This window comes from Haliaeetus albicilla, chromosome 29 (assembly GCF_947461875.1).
Source record: "Haliaeetus albicilla chromosome 29, bHalAlb1.1, whole genome shotgun sequence".
NCBI classification, from domain to species: domain Eukaryota; kingdom Metazoa; phylum Chordata; class Aves; order Accipitriformes; family Accipitridae; genus Haliaeetus; species Haliaeetus albicilla.
In genome coordinates, this window is record NC_091511.1 from 6,813,128 (window position 1) to 6,829,413 (window position 16,286).

A 16,286-nucleotide genomic window follows, 5' to 3' on the forward strand; every position below is an offset into this window, starting at 1 on the left:
CTGCCAAATGCCCCTGCAGATGCCGTGGCCCTTCTGTGCCTCCTTGTAGGACTTCTGCCTCCCGCCCACCCCAGTGCTTCAGCTGTTGCCCAACCTACCTTGAAGTACTGCTCCCAGCGGAGCCGCCCAGTTGTCCCTGACACACAGGGCTGCCAGGAGGAGGAGGAGGAGGAAGCGATTGGGGGAGGACGCCCCCCACGCTTGCCCCATGCTGCCCATTGGCAGAAGCCACCACCCGCTTGTGCCTTTGAGGCCACGAGTGTGGAGTGGCGTCTCCCGAGCCTGGTGTGGCGTAAGACAGGCCACCTGTATGACCATGCAGAGCTGCTGCATGACCTCACAGGGGGTCCTCTGTGACATCTGGGGCACCTCTGCCAGGGCATGGAAAAACCTGAGAAACCTAAAAAGTACTGCTCACATACTGAAACCAGATGTTGTTCCCTACTTTTAAAATTCTGATTAAAAATTCATCACAATGTTTACAGTGGAAGTTTTGAACATAACTATCACTGTAATCCAGATCTCTTCTTATTTTACTCATTTCTTGCTCAGTTTGAAATATAGTCAACAACATTTACATTAGAAAAATATTTTAGAGCCATATTGGAAGTAAACATATTACATTTTAATAGGGGAAAAACAAGAGGAAAATTATTTTTCCACCTGCCCTGGAATAAGAAAAGCTTACTTCCCTTTTGACTAAGGCAGAAGACAGAAAATGACCTTTGGGTTAAGGCAGTGTCGAGCTTTCTTTTCAAAAAACAAAAATAAAAAAGACTACCTGTTACTTCCTTCATCCCCAGCCTTAGCCCCTAGCCTTTCTGACGCTCACCTATTACTATTAAGAGGTGTCTGGCTCTCCTAACTGCAATAATAGGAGTATTTGTAATTAGAAAAAAAAATATATATATATTTCTTTCTAAAATCTTGCCTACAGAAACGCTTCATAATGAAACAAGGAACCCCCAATATCAATACAGGCTGGGTGCTGAAGGGATTGAGAGCAGCCCTACCGAGAAGGGTTTGAGGGTAGTGGTGGATGAAAAGCTGGATGTGAGCTGGCAATGTGTGCTCACAGCCCAGAAAGCCAACCGTATCCTGGGCTGCACCAAAAGCAGCATGGCCAGCAGGTCAAGGAAGGGGATTCTGCCCCTCTACTCTGCTCTTGTGAGGCCCCGCCTGCAGTACTGTGTCCAGCTCTGCGGTCCTCAGCACAGGAAAGACATGGACCTGCTGGAGTGGGTCTAGAGGGGGGACACAAAAATGATCAGAGGGCTGGAACACCTCTCCTGTGAGGAAAGGCTGAGAGAGTTGGGGTTGTTCAGCCTGGACAAGAGAAGGCTCAGGGGAGACCTTATTGCAGCCTTTCAGTACTTAAAGGGGGCTTATAAGAAAGATGGGGAGAATCATTTTAGTAGGGCCTGTAGCAGTAGGACAAGGGGTAACAGTTCTAAACTAAAAGAGGGCAGATTCAGACTAGCTGTAAGGAAGAAACTTTTTACGATGAGGGTGGTGAACACCACGGTGAGGACATGGTGTTCGGCCTCTGGGCTGGAAAGTGGTGGCGGGGACAGTGTGACCAGAGCGGTGCCACTGTTAAGATGATACAAAATGCTTTACATCTTGTGTTGTTAGAATAACAGAGTGGCCTTGTTATGCTGACTAGCGGTGGATAAGAAAACATGTACGTTGCAAAATGTATAAGATACAAGAGGAAATTGCTTTTGGTCGACCTTGCAATTCCCTGAGAAGATGAGAACCTTAGGCCCTTTTTAGGTAATTAGGTTAAAAGCATCAGTGTGGCTTGTGTTAAAAGAATGAAAATCAGGAAAAGATAAGGATTAGAGTTACTAATGAACATTTTTTAAGAGAAGTTGTATCAAAACTTGTAAAGTGTCCCACTGCGCAGAATCACTAGAAGAGGGTGAACTAGTGGACAAGTGAGGAACACTATCGAAAACCACCAGAGGACCCCTGAAGACCACCAAAGATCTCGAGTGTGCCTGCACCAAGGGCATTTACACATACTAATGAGTTCCTGGAATTCAGGTGAATATGTTAATTATTTCCAGGAAAAATCATGAATATGTATATCCATTTTGTATATAATCTCAACTGTTGAAAGAATTGGTATGCATGATAGGTGGAGCGATCCACCGTGTACCCAGCGCTGCAATAAAGAATGCCTGCTTTCTAAAACTCCAAAATTGAGTCTTAGAGTTTCTGAAGTGCCTTCTTACGGTAACAAAGAGATATTAGTTGTTCAGCTGAAATAAGCAAGTTTTAGAATGAATCACTTCTTAGACTTGTAATGTGTGATTTAGAATGCTGTTCAAGTACTTAGCGAGAGTAGCTAGATGTGCTGAAGCCTTAGGCTGCAAGCTGCAAACTTTCACACAGATTTGCTGAACTTGTACTGAATTTGTATCTATTCAAGCAAGACAAGGCCTTCAGAGCCAGCCCAAAACAGAAGATGAGGAGGGTACAGCAGTAGCTGCAACTCGACAAGGTAACGGCCTGCCTGGAGACAGTGAAGGAATCCAATACGGAGTCAGGTGTTGGAAGAGCTCAGGCCAGAATCACTATCAAACCAAAGGGCACGTGAGAGGCACGTGGAGATTGCATGGGGAGTGGATGCATAGTCTGTAAGGGTATAATTGCCCAGGGATTTCTTTGTTTGGGGTCCCTCCCTGGAGGCACCCAGCTCAAGCTGTTCCTGCTGCTGTACCACTCTATTAAATTATTTATTTTTATGAGATTCGATGCCCGAGACTCTGCTTTGGGAAACCTAGGGTTTGAACAGCAGAGCGACTGCCACCGGACACCCGGACCAAACTGCACTTCTTTAACAGTTTGGCACCCCAGATGGGACCCTAGGCCACCACGTTTGGATCCTCTCACCTCCAAACATCCAACAGCCAGCACTGAGTGAGGTCGCTTGGGATCTCTGGAGTGGGAGGCATTGAAGGGCGAGTGTTAAAATTCGCTGAGTAGATTTGGTGAAGATACTGCAGTGGGCTTGAGTCCCTCTCAGTATTGGGTGGGTTCAAGTCCCTCCCCTGCTGCAGCTTGCTTACAGATGCACAGCCCTGATCAGTGTAAGATGCACACGGAAGTGGGCTTTGAGTCCCTCTTAGTTTGAAAATGATAGGAAATACACCCGGCACGGAGAAGGGGATGTCCTTGGTTGAGCTATTACAAAATTGGAAAAGAACTTTTGGTACAGCAGATTGATCGAAAAAGCACACAGTAACTTTATGCCAAGAAGCCTGGGCAATTATAACTAGAAATGGAAACCTGGGAGAACAGTGGCCACCACAGGGGACTTTTGCCCAGCACAGACTTAATGTTCTGCAACATCACCTAGAGGATAGGTTCCCAGGACAGATGAATTACTGCTATGTTTGGGAATAAGTGGACAGAGGAAAGAGAACATCCAAGTCGGGAGTGTGGGATGAAAGAGGCATCGCAACAGATAATGCAGCAACGGACACTACTGCCCTGAACGAAGCCTCAGATAATGCTTCAACCACGTCTGCCCCACCTTATATGCCTAATGCTCTTCCTTTATCTTCCGATTCTGCTCAGCTGGCTGCCGGACTCTACCTTATGATTTCTAATGTCTTGCCCAATCCCGCTGACATGTGACTGGGGGTTGCAGGGGCAGTGGGTGAAGCCCTCCTCCCAACCTGTATTGCATGTATATACTACCCAGCCTTGGAATGCTAGTGACTTGGCTCTATTGGGAAGTAAAATGCCAAGATTGAGGGAGGATGCTGAGAAATGTGCTCAACTATTTTCTAACGTGTGCGCTGGGTGCAGACCCAATTGGGGAGATACCCAGGTGTTGCTAAGGGAATTATTCTGACCTGCTGAGAGAGAGAAAGTAAGTAATAAGGATGCTGAATTAGCTTGACAGGAGGAAGGGAACAGAAACCCTTGGCCAGTGAATGATCCAAACTGGGACCATAGTAAAGTAGATGATTGAGCCACTTGTGAGACAGGGCTCTGAAATTCTGTAGAATGGACCATTGCTGTGCTTGGAGGATGCTCTCTTAGAAGACAAGATGTATCCAGGCACACTGCCAAAATGATTGGTCTTTTCATTGACTGTATCATCAAAGGAGTGAGTAAAGACTCCTGTGTGATGTGCAGCCAATGTCCATGCAATGCCTGCAGCTATTGGGTAGAGAAGAGACAGACCTTGCCTCTCTGATGACAGCTGATGACTGATGCCTCTGACTGATCACATCAGTCAGTGGCACACAGGCACCAAATCGCAGTCTCTGTGATGCCGTCTGAGGTGTCTGTGACACACCCACCCTGAATAGGAATTGCTTTCCTGTAGGTCCTGTGTGGTCCATGTCAGCCTTGGCCTCTCATGTAGCTCTGTGGGCCTGGATTTGAACATTAAATACAGTACCTGCCCTGAATTCTGTTAGGCAATGTGGGGGTGAACATGGGACAAATGCCACAATAGTCAATGGAGGTATAGCGAATTCAGCTGATGGAAAAGAGAGAGAGTTAGCTCTTGCTATGGTACATGACTGCAGTCATTCATATGAATACCTGTATAAACTGCCATGAAGATAATGAGTAGGAAAAGGTTCTTTTGGCCTTTATTTTGGCATCAGCTGCCATTTCACTTGGCCAAAAGAATTTCCCAGCCAGATTATATATGATTCCCAAGATTTTGCCCTATCTCTATGAACTTCTCCATTACAGCTTGCAGTTACCTGCATGTATCTTGCACCACCTATGGTAACTCAACTGGTCACCAGGTATTTCCATCTGAACACCTCACTCCTGCCTTCCTGTTACGGATGCATGATTAACCAAATCCAACAGGTGTTAAAACTCAGATTTATTCTTCAGCAAAAGTTAGTTAAAGTCCGGTAACATTTTATAAAACCACAGGCTCAGTGATGTAAGGAGAATTAATACTACACAGCCAACTTAAGAATCCCCAAGATTTAAAGTGAGGACTCAAAATGCGCATATCACTCACCTAAAAGCTGAGGGCTCTCTCCCTTGAGGAGTTTCCTGGGGCGGTGCCCCGGCCCGAGGGGGAGTCCCTGACTGCAGACCCGCTGCTCCAAGGAGGACTGCCAGCGTGTCCTCTGGCAGGACCCCGTTTATACCCCTGTCAAATCTGACCTGTGGTCATTTAATCCCTGTTGGCTAGGAGGGTCACCTCAGTGTACCTGGCGCATCTCAATTGGCCAGTTCAAATTTCAACCTGCAGCCTCCAGGGTTTCCTTCCCCTTCTCCCTTCCTGAAGAAGTTTAGTTTCCTGCTGGCAGGATGGGGAGGGGGGGGGCGCGGAATGTACTGCCACACTTCCATCTCCATTAATTCAGGTGGGAGCTCAGTGACACCTCAGGGACAGGTGGAAGCTGGACACCCAGCTTGAGGCCAGACACTAAACTTGAAGGCAGCTAAAATGAAGGGCTGTGAATTAAGTCTCGGGTGGTTTAGCTGTCTGTTTCTAGTTGTGGTTTTCCTCTTGTTTTGGGGACTGTGGGCTCTTCAATGCCACTTGTGGAAGTTCCCAGAATACGGCTGCAAGAGCTGCGGGTTCAGTCCACTGTGTGTGTCTCTTACCCCTCCCCTCCTTGTGATGGAGTTGGCATGGTGGGACATGCTTCTCCAAAGGGCTCTTTCCCCAGCTGAATTAGCTGCAGCATGGTCCTGTCCTCTCTGAAGGAAGTAATTACTTGCAGTTTGCCAAAAATGCACTAAGTGTGAACAATAAGATAACATGCAATCTCCTAGTCTCTCAGCAGGTCAGGTTTTGCTGTTTACTGGTAAACTGGGAAATGTCTAGCTCTTATTTTTTTTTCCATGAATGACACATTGTTTGGACTAGTGATGAGGTGCACCCCAAACACCCAGGGCTTGTTTCTAAGCATTATTAATGTATTTTGCCTTCTGAAGATATCATGTTCCCGATGAGGAACTGTTACTTCTAATTCAGCTGACCCTCTTTCTTTCTAAAGAGATGGACCATGAGACTGTGGCGAAGGAGTCACTTCAGGAAGGAGGCAGTCCCACAGCACTAGTCTCTGATGAAAATAACAGGCAATTCAATCAACAGGCATGCCAGGTAATTGCTGTCCCTTGGGCATCCAGTGTCATGAATCAAAATCACTGGGTGTCTGCAGACTCTTTCCCTGCTGCCCACTACTGCACATTGTGTCAGCAGCAAACTACTCTTTTAGTACAGAGTGAGTGTTCTAAAAGAAGCCAGGAATGGCTCTCTGAGGATGACGGTCATCTCTGGGGTGTGGAGGTTACTGCCATCAGCATGCCAGAGAGACACGCACTTGTAACCCTCTGTGGATGCAGCAAGATGCCCACCACCCACCACACCCCATTCACAGGAATTTCAGAATTCTGCCATTTTGGGAACGAGGCCATCTGAAACATGCTCAGCAGATGATGGGAAATGTGACTCTTGATTGAATGTACCTCCCTCAGTACCTGCATCCCAGAGCTTGCCCTGAGGCCCTAGAGGCCCTGGGCACAACAGAGGGGGATCCCTCCTGTGAACTGAGGTCCAAAGGGATTCACTGATGGATCGGGCATGGGCTTAGAGAGAACCTGCACCATCTTCTCCATACTCTGTGCCTGAGCCACACTGAGATTTATGTTTCTCAGATTCTTGGCAGTACCCAAGGAAGCGCACCACGCTGGGATGTATGGATTTTTTCCAAAGAATACAGGTAATTAGCAGTCTTGCAGGGGGCCATAAGTGGGAGGCAAGTCCTGAAACCTGGGGGCATGCAGGCTGTGCCCACGCTGGAGAAAAGGTGAAGAGGGAGAACGAGGTTCAGGTGTCTCCTGAGAGGACCTGACTCCATCCCCTCGGGGTGTGGGTGCTGGGCTGGGCAGAGAGCTGGGGGTGGCACTCCCTGATGCAGGGATGGGTTTTGTCTGTGTTGCTCAAAGGAACGATTGGTCAAACAGCTGCGCTCCCCCACATGCTCTCCATCTGGCCTCATGAGTTCTGTTCAGTGGGACAACTTGTCCCAAAGGGCCAGAGAGAGCCTCCAGGCAGCACCACTAGCAAGCCTTGGAGAGTGAAGGTGGGTGAGCGCAAAAGAAATTGTGTGCAAATGTGACGGGTGGCCGAGAAGGGGGAGCAAACCCATGACACTGGGAAAACTGGATTACGGCCGTACCAGAGTGTAAGCAAAGCTCTGAGGAGAAAGAGAGGCTCCAGAGTGCATTAATTTGCAACGGCTTTGGGAGTTTCCTTTGCTTCTACTGAAACCAAGGAAACGTTGCAGCCTCAGCATGTTCGCTGGTGCAGAGATGCTAACAAAGTGAGAAAGACCATTTCCTGGCAATGTCAGACCTCCTGTGAGATTAGCAGCAGTGTGTGGACACACTAATGCACAGAATTGTTCCTCCAGGTGTGGATGGCAAGAGAAACACAAACACTGTAGATCCTAAGGATTTCCAGAAGGCGCCTGTAAGAGACTGTAAGAGGCTCTGTTGGAATATATTTGTCTCAACTTTGCTGACCATTTGCTAGCCTCAGCATCCTGTTGCTGTGGGGTGTACGTGCTGAAGGCCCTAAAGAAATCACCGTATCCGCCTGAAGCTAGCAGTCTCTGTGGAAATGGCTGAACTCTTCGGAAAAACTGCGTACCCCTCCCTCAAAAAAGGAACTTCAAGGGACTGGAAAAAGGAACTGAAAGGAACTGCAAGGGATTGATAATCAGCACTTGAAACTGGGACTTGTCATCATCGTCTGTCTGCTGCAACCTGGAACTTGGACCCCCATCACCTGCACCGAGACCGAGTCAATGGAACATTGCTGGCTTCATGGTGGTGGTAACTAGTCTTGCTGCATCTCTCCCGTCTTCTTGCTTACGCCTGCCTGTTTTTCCTTTCTTCTTTCCTCTGTCCTGTCGCTATTATCAGTTTTTATAGGAAATAAAACTTGTAAGGTTGTACAGCATCTGACCTCGTTTGTGTCTTAATCTCGCTCTTGGGATCGTTTAAGAACCCTCCCCGATACTGGATCGGGACAGCGCCGTGGCAGTCTTGGGCTCCGTGCTGTTTGGGATGATACTGTGTTGTGTGATCCGTCTGTGGAGGAAGAGACAACGGTGAGCTGTTGGGAGGATTTTTTGCCAAACTTCTGTATTAGATGGCTGCTATTAGCCATGAAGCATTTAGAGGTAGGGTATTCTGGAGTGCCGAGTCAGTTACCAGCCAAACTCTACTGAGATTTCTGCTGTAAGGTGTTTTAACTGGCCTCTCAATTCACATGGGCACTCTTTTCTGAAACCCCTTCCTCCTGGGGCAAGTGTTAGTTAAAAGTGACCCTGCCTCGACAAGAGCAGACCCAGCAACAGACGGAGGCAGACACAGCCATAAAAAGTGAGAATTGCAATCGTGACATCTGCCTGCCAGTGCACCTACCAGCAGAAATCACCCTGTTAGGTGATGCCGTAAATCCCAGAGGTTCACCTCGGCTGGGGTGTCCCAGCAGCTCAGACCGTGGTGAGGAACCTTCCCAGCTCTTGGCCTTGCTTTGGAGAAAGAGAGTCAGTCCGTCCCATCTGCACCTGAGCACTGCCGCTGTTCTCAGCATAGATGTGAGAGGGGTTCTCTGTGCATGGGTACGTTATCTCTTTGGATACATATTCTGAAGAGAGGATGGAGAGCACGTCACTGAGCAGAGAGACGAGGCTGTGCCCTTGTCTGGTCAGGGACGGGCAGGGGAGCCGAGTGCTGGTCTCTGTCAGGCACGCTGAGAAAGGCGAACAGGAGGCTCTCCTGGCCCTGCAGTGCTGTGCCCAGCTTTGGTCCCATCAGCCTGCTGGTGTCAGGGCTCCTTCCCAGCATGTGCAGAGCAGGCAGGTCAGGACGGTCAGAGCCGAGAGCAGATGAGCCATGGGCAGGCAAGCAGAGCCCCAACCGAGGGCGGGGGGGGGCACCCCATTTTCTGCACAGAGCTCTCTGTACCCACAGCTCCCACATGCAGACAGGTGCCCGCACCCCATGGTGCACCCAGCGCTGCCCCACACCCACCTGGCACTGTAGCTGCAGTGGGGCCTCAGCAGCCTCCTCTCTCCACAGGTTCATCTTCACAGTTTAGGGAGCCTGGCCCACCACCAGCAGCTGCCCCTCGTGCCCAGACAGCAGTCCTGCACACCGCAGCACTTCTGAGAGCCGGACCTGATGCCATGGAGCACTGGGGGACAGGCCCCCACCAGCCCAGCCAGGCGCCCACCCTGCCCGCCCCCACCCCAGCCCCCATGGCTGTCGTGGGACTGGCCCAGTGCCCCCCCACTTCCCAAGCCCATGGCCCTGCAGTGTCAGCAAGCAGGGAGCTGGGCATGGGACCTGCTGACGATAAAAATGAGGGTTTGGACAATAAAAAGGAGGCTTTCAACCCTAGAATCCAAGCTCTGGACTCTAAAAATAAGGCTTTGGACAATACAAATGAGTTTTTGAGCTCCAAAAGAGGGGTTTGGATCACAAAACTGAGGCTTTTGAGCCCAAAATGAGGGCTTGGCCATGACACAAGAAATAATACACTGGAAAATAAAAATGAGGCTTTGGACACTATAAATGTTGCTTTGAAGCCTAAAAAGAAGCTTTTTGCCCTAAAAAAAGAGGGTTTAGACCCTAAAAATGAAACTATGGGCCGTAAAAAATGGCAGGGATCCCCTAGGCACCCCCTCCCTTACCTTAACAGGCAGCAGTGGAGGCCATCATCTGCGCTCGCTGCCAGCGGCAGCCCAGGCTCTGGAGGTAGAGCCCCTTGGTATCTGGAGCAGGGGAAGCAGGGACATTGTCATTGGCTGGGGGACGAAGTGCCACCAGCCCCCACTCCCTTGGCAATGGAGGGGACTCACAGTTGAGGATGGCGGCCCTCTTGCAGGGCTGGGCGCTGGTGGCAGCAGAGAGGAGAGGGGTGCAGAGGTGGTGCCAGGCGGCCTCGCTGTCATACACTTCATGGAGGTAGCAGCAGGTCTGGCCCAGTCTTCAGCAGGTCAGGCAGTGTCAGGAAGGAGATGACGTGCAGTAGCTGTGGGGAGAGAGGGGGCAGAGCATCAACCCCGGGACTCCCCCTCCTTTGAGGGGGAGACCCCAGCCCCACCATCGCCCCCTACTCCTCTCACCATCTCTGGGAGGAGATGCTGGATGGTGGCCACGTCCTTCCCCTCCTCACCATTCTTCAGGCTGCTGCGGGGTCCCTTGGGCTGCAGGGAGAGGATGTGGTTGAGGTGATGGCGGGCGGCCCTATGGCAAGCACCACCCCCCACAAATCCTCGTCCACCCCACCACCATCCCGGTCGCCTCACCAACACGTCCTCCTCACCATTGGTCGGATGCCGGCAACGACAGCGGCGAGAAGCCCGGTTGCCCATGTCTGCCGTCCAGTGGCATGGCCACAGGATACCGACTCTCTGTGAGGTGGTGGCTCCCATGGAGATGGGGGTTCCAGAGCATGGCAGTGGGGTGGAAGGGGGGAGAGAGGGGGGAGGGGTGGAAGGGGCAATGGGGCCCCAGGCCTGGGTCGGGGGCTGCTGGGCCCCAGGGCAGGCCTGCGTGCACCATGCCGAAGCTGGGCCCAATCGCCGGCGGAGCCCGCCTTCTTCTCGCATCACTCTTTGCCGACATAGGTGGGGAGGGCTGTCAGTCTCCTCCCCTGAGGTGACGCTGCCTCGGATTGGCCTCCTGGGTGGTCAGGCTGCCGAGGGGCAACACCCGCCCTTCACCTGAGGTGATGCCGCCTCGCATCGTGTGATTTAGAATGCTGTTCACTTACTTAGCATGAGTAGCTAGATGTGCTGAAGCCTTAGGCCGCAAGCTGCAAACTTTCACACAGGTTTGCTGAACATCCATTGCGATCCTCTTGATTAGCATTAGGAACTCATTCACACAGGCTTGCTGAACGTCCATTGCGATCCTCTTGATTAGCATTGGGGACTCATCAACGGATTGTGTCTGATACCCTACATCAGTGGGAGAAAATGAGTGAAAAAGACCACCAGCTGAGTGTAGATGCACCTGAAACAATCCAAGGCAGCGTTTCACTAGCCCGTAGCTGTATCCAGGCTCCACTGTAGACGCAATCTGCAGTAGCAGCAGTTGTAAGAGAAGGTGAAGAAAGCATCTTACAGAGATTTGAAAAGTGATTTGGGACAATGTAGCATTCGCCGCATATCAAGGTGCCATGATTAGATCACTGGTCAACCCCAGACCAGGGAAAGAGACAGATAACACACACAGTGTGAGCGCCAACTTCCGCCTTTTATTGCGCAGTCAATTCCTTTTATATTAACCAGGGTAGGCGGGATTACAGATACATCATAAGGCTGCAACTAACCCTCTAACTTTCCGTGACATCACGAGATCTTCCGAACGCCGAACCCTACAGGACAATGCAACTAAATTCAAAAGAGAATTCCAATCCTGGTGGTATTTAGCCAATTTTACTTATGACCCCATCAACAATAGGGCCACTGCCTTTGCTTAACGATACACAGTGCTTCAGTGTACACCATATACCCAATCATGCCGTCAGGGTTAAATCACAACAGAACTGTCCTCCATTCATTAGAACATAGAGTATGGCCCCAATACACCAGGAACAAGTGGCAAACAGTTGATATTAGTGGCAAACAGGTGATACTGATGCCTGTGTTGCACGAAACCAACGAGGATTTGTCTGTGAAAGTAATACCATCAAAGCCCAAGACATTTGTCTCAATACTGAACAAAAGGTCTGGCATTTTGAAATACATCCCGATTAAAACCCCCAAACTGTACTTTTTCAGGAGTGCTGGTGCCAGGCAGAACAGTGGTTGTCCTTTACTGGGAAGTCAGCAAGGCCTTCCTCACCATCTGCCACAATATCCTTGTGTCCGGGATAGGATATTATAGTCAGCAAGGATGGCAAAATAGATGGGTAAAAAAAAAAAACCTGGACAGTTTGACTCAGGGCAATCTTGTCAATGTGTCATACTCTGCCTGGAGATGTCTAGCTAGTAGGGTCCTGAAGGTGCCTGTCCTGCAATCTGCCCTGTTTAATGTGCTTTTAATGATCCAGTTGAGATGAGAGAGTGCTTTGCTTTTTCATAGCATTTGTCGATTATACCATGTTGAAGAGAGTAGGCACTACACTAGAGGGCAGGGCTGCCATCCCATCATGGTTAACCCCAGCCAGCAACTAGGCACCACGCAGTTGGCTATTAAGGAAAATTCAAACAGCAACAGTACTATCATTATTTCTCTTCTTGAGCTCTTCACCTCAGTCAATTGATAATTTTCACTGCTACACCTGCAGTAAACTGCAGTCTTCTGCACTTCACCTCCCACCTTCTGGATCACTAGCTTTTGCTCACAAGTCAACACTCATTTTAAAATTTCTTGTACTTGGTTCTGCAAACAAAAGTCATTTGCACTTTTCAAGGCACTGTACAAATCTCCTTTTACGTACAGCTCTGCTTCTTCATTCCAATCTACACAGAACCTTTGATGATTGAGACTGAGATTGCTGGAGTACAAGGGTACATATAAGTTACCAGTTTGGAGTACTCGGTCAAACCTGTAATGCAGTAGAATAGAAGAAGCTACAAGGGAAAAGCCACAATTGAGCACAACATTAAGCATTTTTAATGGCTAAAGACTTGTCAAATACTGACTTACTTTTTATTTGACCTAGATAACAGAAAGTGTTAAGTTTTAATATTACTTTTGAGGCTACACAGAGTAAAACTTGTTTACGACAGATGTGGTTTTCCAAAGGATCACTATACTGCAGTAAGACAATGAACAACTCTACTGCCCAACGTCATTCCCAGCTGTTTCTACACTTAACTCTTGTCCTGCAAAGATAATAGAAAGAATTAGAGGCACTCACCCACCAGTAGAACTCAGAAAGAGACTTGAGCCCTGCCTTCTGCTGGGCCATGCTTCCATATCACACCAGAGACCACTACCCAGTGGCTCATCACAAACTGGCAATGCACGTGAAGACAGTTTTAGAATGGTCACCAAACAAACGTCAGGCATACGCTTGGAAGTTACGCATCACAGTTTGTTCACGTTATTGGTTTGGTTTCCTTGCTAAATGATCCAGGTCAGGTCACTGGATTGGGTGCTATGCAAACAGAAACCAAGAGGTCTTGGCCTTGGCAAGAAGTTTGAGGGCAACTGACAACACAGAATTAAATTCAAGTAACAAACAGAAACATAGTTATGAAGGAGAAAGGATTGAATGAATCATCTTAGAGGTGTATTAAGTTTTCAGACTGAATTGGACATCAAACACGCTTCATGCAAAATTCTATATTCATTCTAAAGTGAAAGACAAAAATGCAGAACGTTAACTTTTTACTAAACCACAGAACAGTTGTCTCAAGTGCAAGGTGTCCTCAACATACAGAATCCCACACGCTGCCCATGCTACACGCATCGGCAGGAGACCTTCCCATGTACTGTATAGAACATCAACTTCAGGTTCACACCGATAGGAAAGAAAGAATTGCATTAACATATAGGAAGTGGTTGGGCTTTTGATCTAATGCAACTCACCATTTTAACTATTCAAGTTACACAGAGACGCCCATTTTTTTTTCTCCCTTGAAAGGTAAGACTTGAGAAGCACCAGGGTTTTTTGAGGTAATGCTGGAGTACAGAAGTGGATAGTCTACGCTCGATCCTCACTAGTACATAGGAGCTAGTGCAGAAGACAAAGTGTGACTGAGCCATTACATAACAAAGGCCAGAAGTACATAAACTTACAGACTCTCACAAGTTCCTGAAACATTTAATCAATTAAGTTCTCTTCAAACAAACATACATTCCATGCACAAAGAGAGGAGGTGCTTTTGAATCTCCCAAGCGAGATCCTCTCTATCCTAGATTAGACCTCTCGCTATGCTTTTTAAAATAAAACATGGAACTAATTCCCACTGGTGTCTATATCCAACAGAATAGTAATGCTGGAAGGGCCACAAACAGTTTGGGATCCATTTGCAAGGTGCCACATAAATTTAATAAATAATACACCTTTGGAGAAAACCTGTCAAGTTACAGCAAAATACCATAACTAATATTTACATACAGAGATAGGTCCTTTTTTAAAAGGTCAGCTTCAGGGAAGGACACTCAGGTAGAATATTAAGTGTTACTAAGAAAAAAAGGTCCAACAGCAATTTAAGATGTCAACCCCCCCCCAAATCAGAGGCTCTTATATCCCAAATACAGTAGGGCCAAAAATGGCTACACAATAGGAAAAAGAAAACCAAAGAACAGGGTGGGATTGGGAATCAACAATACCACTTGGCTTGGTTAAAAGCATTAACCTAGCAGGGTAATACAAGTCGAACACGGGTAAGACTATTTCACCTTTTTCAAGGTTGTCTTTCTGAAATTCATTCACCGTAACTGCAACAGGACTTAATTCAGATGGAGCCATGCAGCTTTGGTACCCTATCCTACTATGCACAGAAGTCTGCTCATAGGAGGAAGTTGTTGTTCCTGGGCTAGTGCTCTGGGATGAGCAGGTTAGACTGGAAGAGGTGATGGCAGAGGTTGTGTAGGTGGCCTCCTGTACTGTATTGGGTATTAGCAAAGAGATATTCAAAGGATCACTGGAAAAAGTAAAAATTATTTATCAGCTTGGGAAACAACATCTTGAATAACTTCATGAAAATACCAGCTCCTATAGAGTTATCTAGAACTACCTTAAACATGCAATCAAATCTACATTATTGATACTAGAAAATTTAATAATGAAAAAAATAGTTAATTTTGCTTTGGTCCCCAGTAATCACTGCTTCAAAACCATCCATTGCACTAAGCACCATTCACCTTCCTCCTGCCAGCCCAACCAAAACAAGAGTTTACACACAAGCACTTTTCAGTCTTCTTATTTCCATCTTGTCAAAGGTTAAATTAATGATCATAATCTCTCTTTTTTAAACAACTAGACCCATAAAGTCTGGTACATGATGAAAAACACACAGTTTCTTTTCACAATAGAATTCTAACATTACAGTAGCAGTCTAAGGGAACAAACTCTGCAAAAGAGGAAAAAAGACTTTAAAACATGCAAGAGTGTTTTACTTTCTAAACAGCTTAAATAATTTCTAGAACTAGAAATGAAAGTTCATTTTTACTAGTATTTCTGAAGTAACTTCAGGAAGCCTTTTACTGATGCCAATTTTTTAATTAATAAGGAAGGAAAAAACCAGGTTACCGGTACATTGGCATTAATCATTGGCTATTTTAGCATTTCACTAAGAGCTTCTGCATCCTGAAAGCTTGCCTTCTTTACTCATCCCAGAGGAGCATCAGATCTGTAATCTGGTGCCAGTCTACTAACGCACATATACGGTACAAGGGTCATCTCTTCTAGATCAAAAGTAGAAAAATGTGCATTGTGAGGAACAAACCCTCAAACAAATTTAAAAATCAGGACAATTGAACAGGAGAAAACAATTCTATAAAGGGTAGCTTGTTATAAGGTTATTTATATGCATGTCATCTCCAGCTTCACAGCGACCCATCCAGGGAGATTTTGATTGCCATTGGACAATCAAATACTTTGTCACAGAGGCAAGGTATGAATACTTACATTTTCTCTTGTTCAGCCTTATTCTTGGACTTAATGGACACATTAAGAATTTTTTTTTTCTCCATGTCTTTTCCTGTATTTCTTTTCGAATAAGTATTACCCGCTGATTTTTTTCTCTCCAATTGGGATAAAAACATTTGAGATGTTCCTTATGTAACATATTTTCAAGAGCTTCTAAAGCCATCCGCAACTCATCAGATTGAAGAAGAGCCACCGCCAGATAACAAGTAATGCTCAGTCTGCTTAGAAGTTTTAACCACACCCTCACAAGAGGCTGAAGACATTCACCACCTTGTAAAGATCAAATCCAACTTCTGTCTCCCTGTCCCTCCAACTTCGATGGTCCAAGTCTATTTGTGATCAACAGCTTTATTGTTACAGGGCAAGCCCACTACCACAGTAGTTGGGACAAGAGAAGTCAGGTCATATGGCTCAGGTCAACCTTACAGAGGACACTAGACAGCAGGATTTCTAGCTATTGGTATTTCTACTGGTAGTGTCATTCTGTCTCATACTTTGTGTTTGGAGACACAAAAAAGTAGTAGGAAAAGCTCACAAAACAAAAAAAGAAGCCTATATGCTTATTAAAAAAAAAGTTCCAGAAGCATGCTTTAATAATGCTTTTTGTAGTTAAGGCAGTGAAATGTGCATGTTGAAAACACTTCTGCCGAAT

At 47.1% G+C, this 16,286-nt stretch overlaps 1 protein-coding gene across 2 annotated transcripts in view; it reads left to right on the top strand.

Moving 5' to 3' along the window:
- LOC138682569 (uncharacterized) overlaps positions 1-16,286 on the top strand; it is a 71,113-nt gene that overhangs the window by 15,591 nt on the left and 39,236 nt on the right. The window lies entirely within an intron of this gene.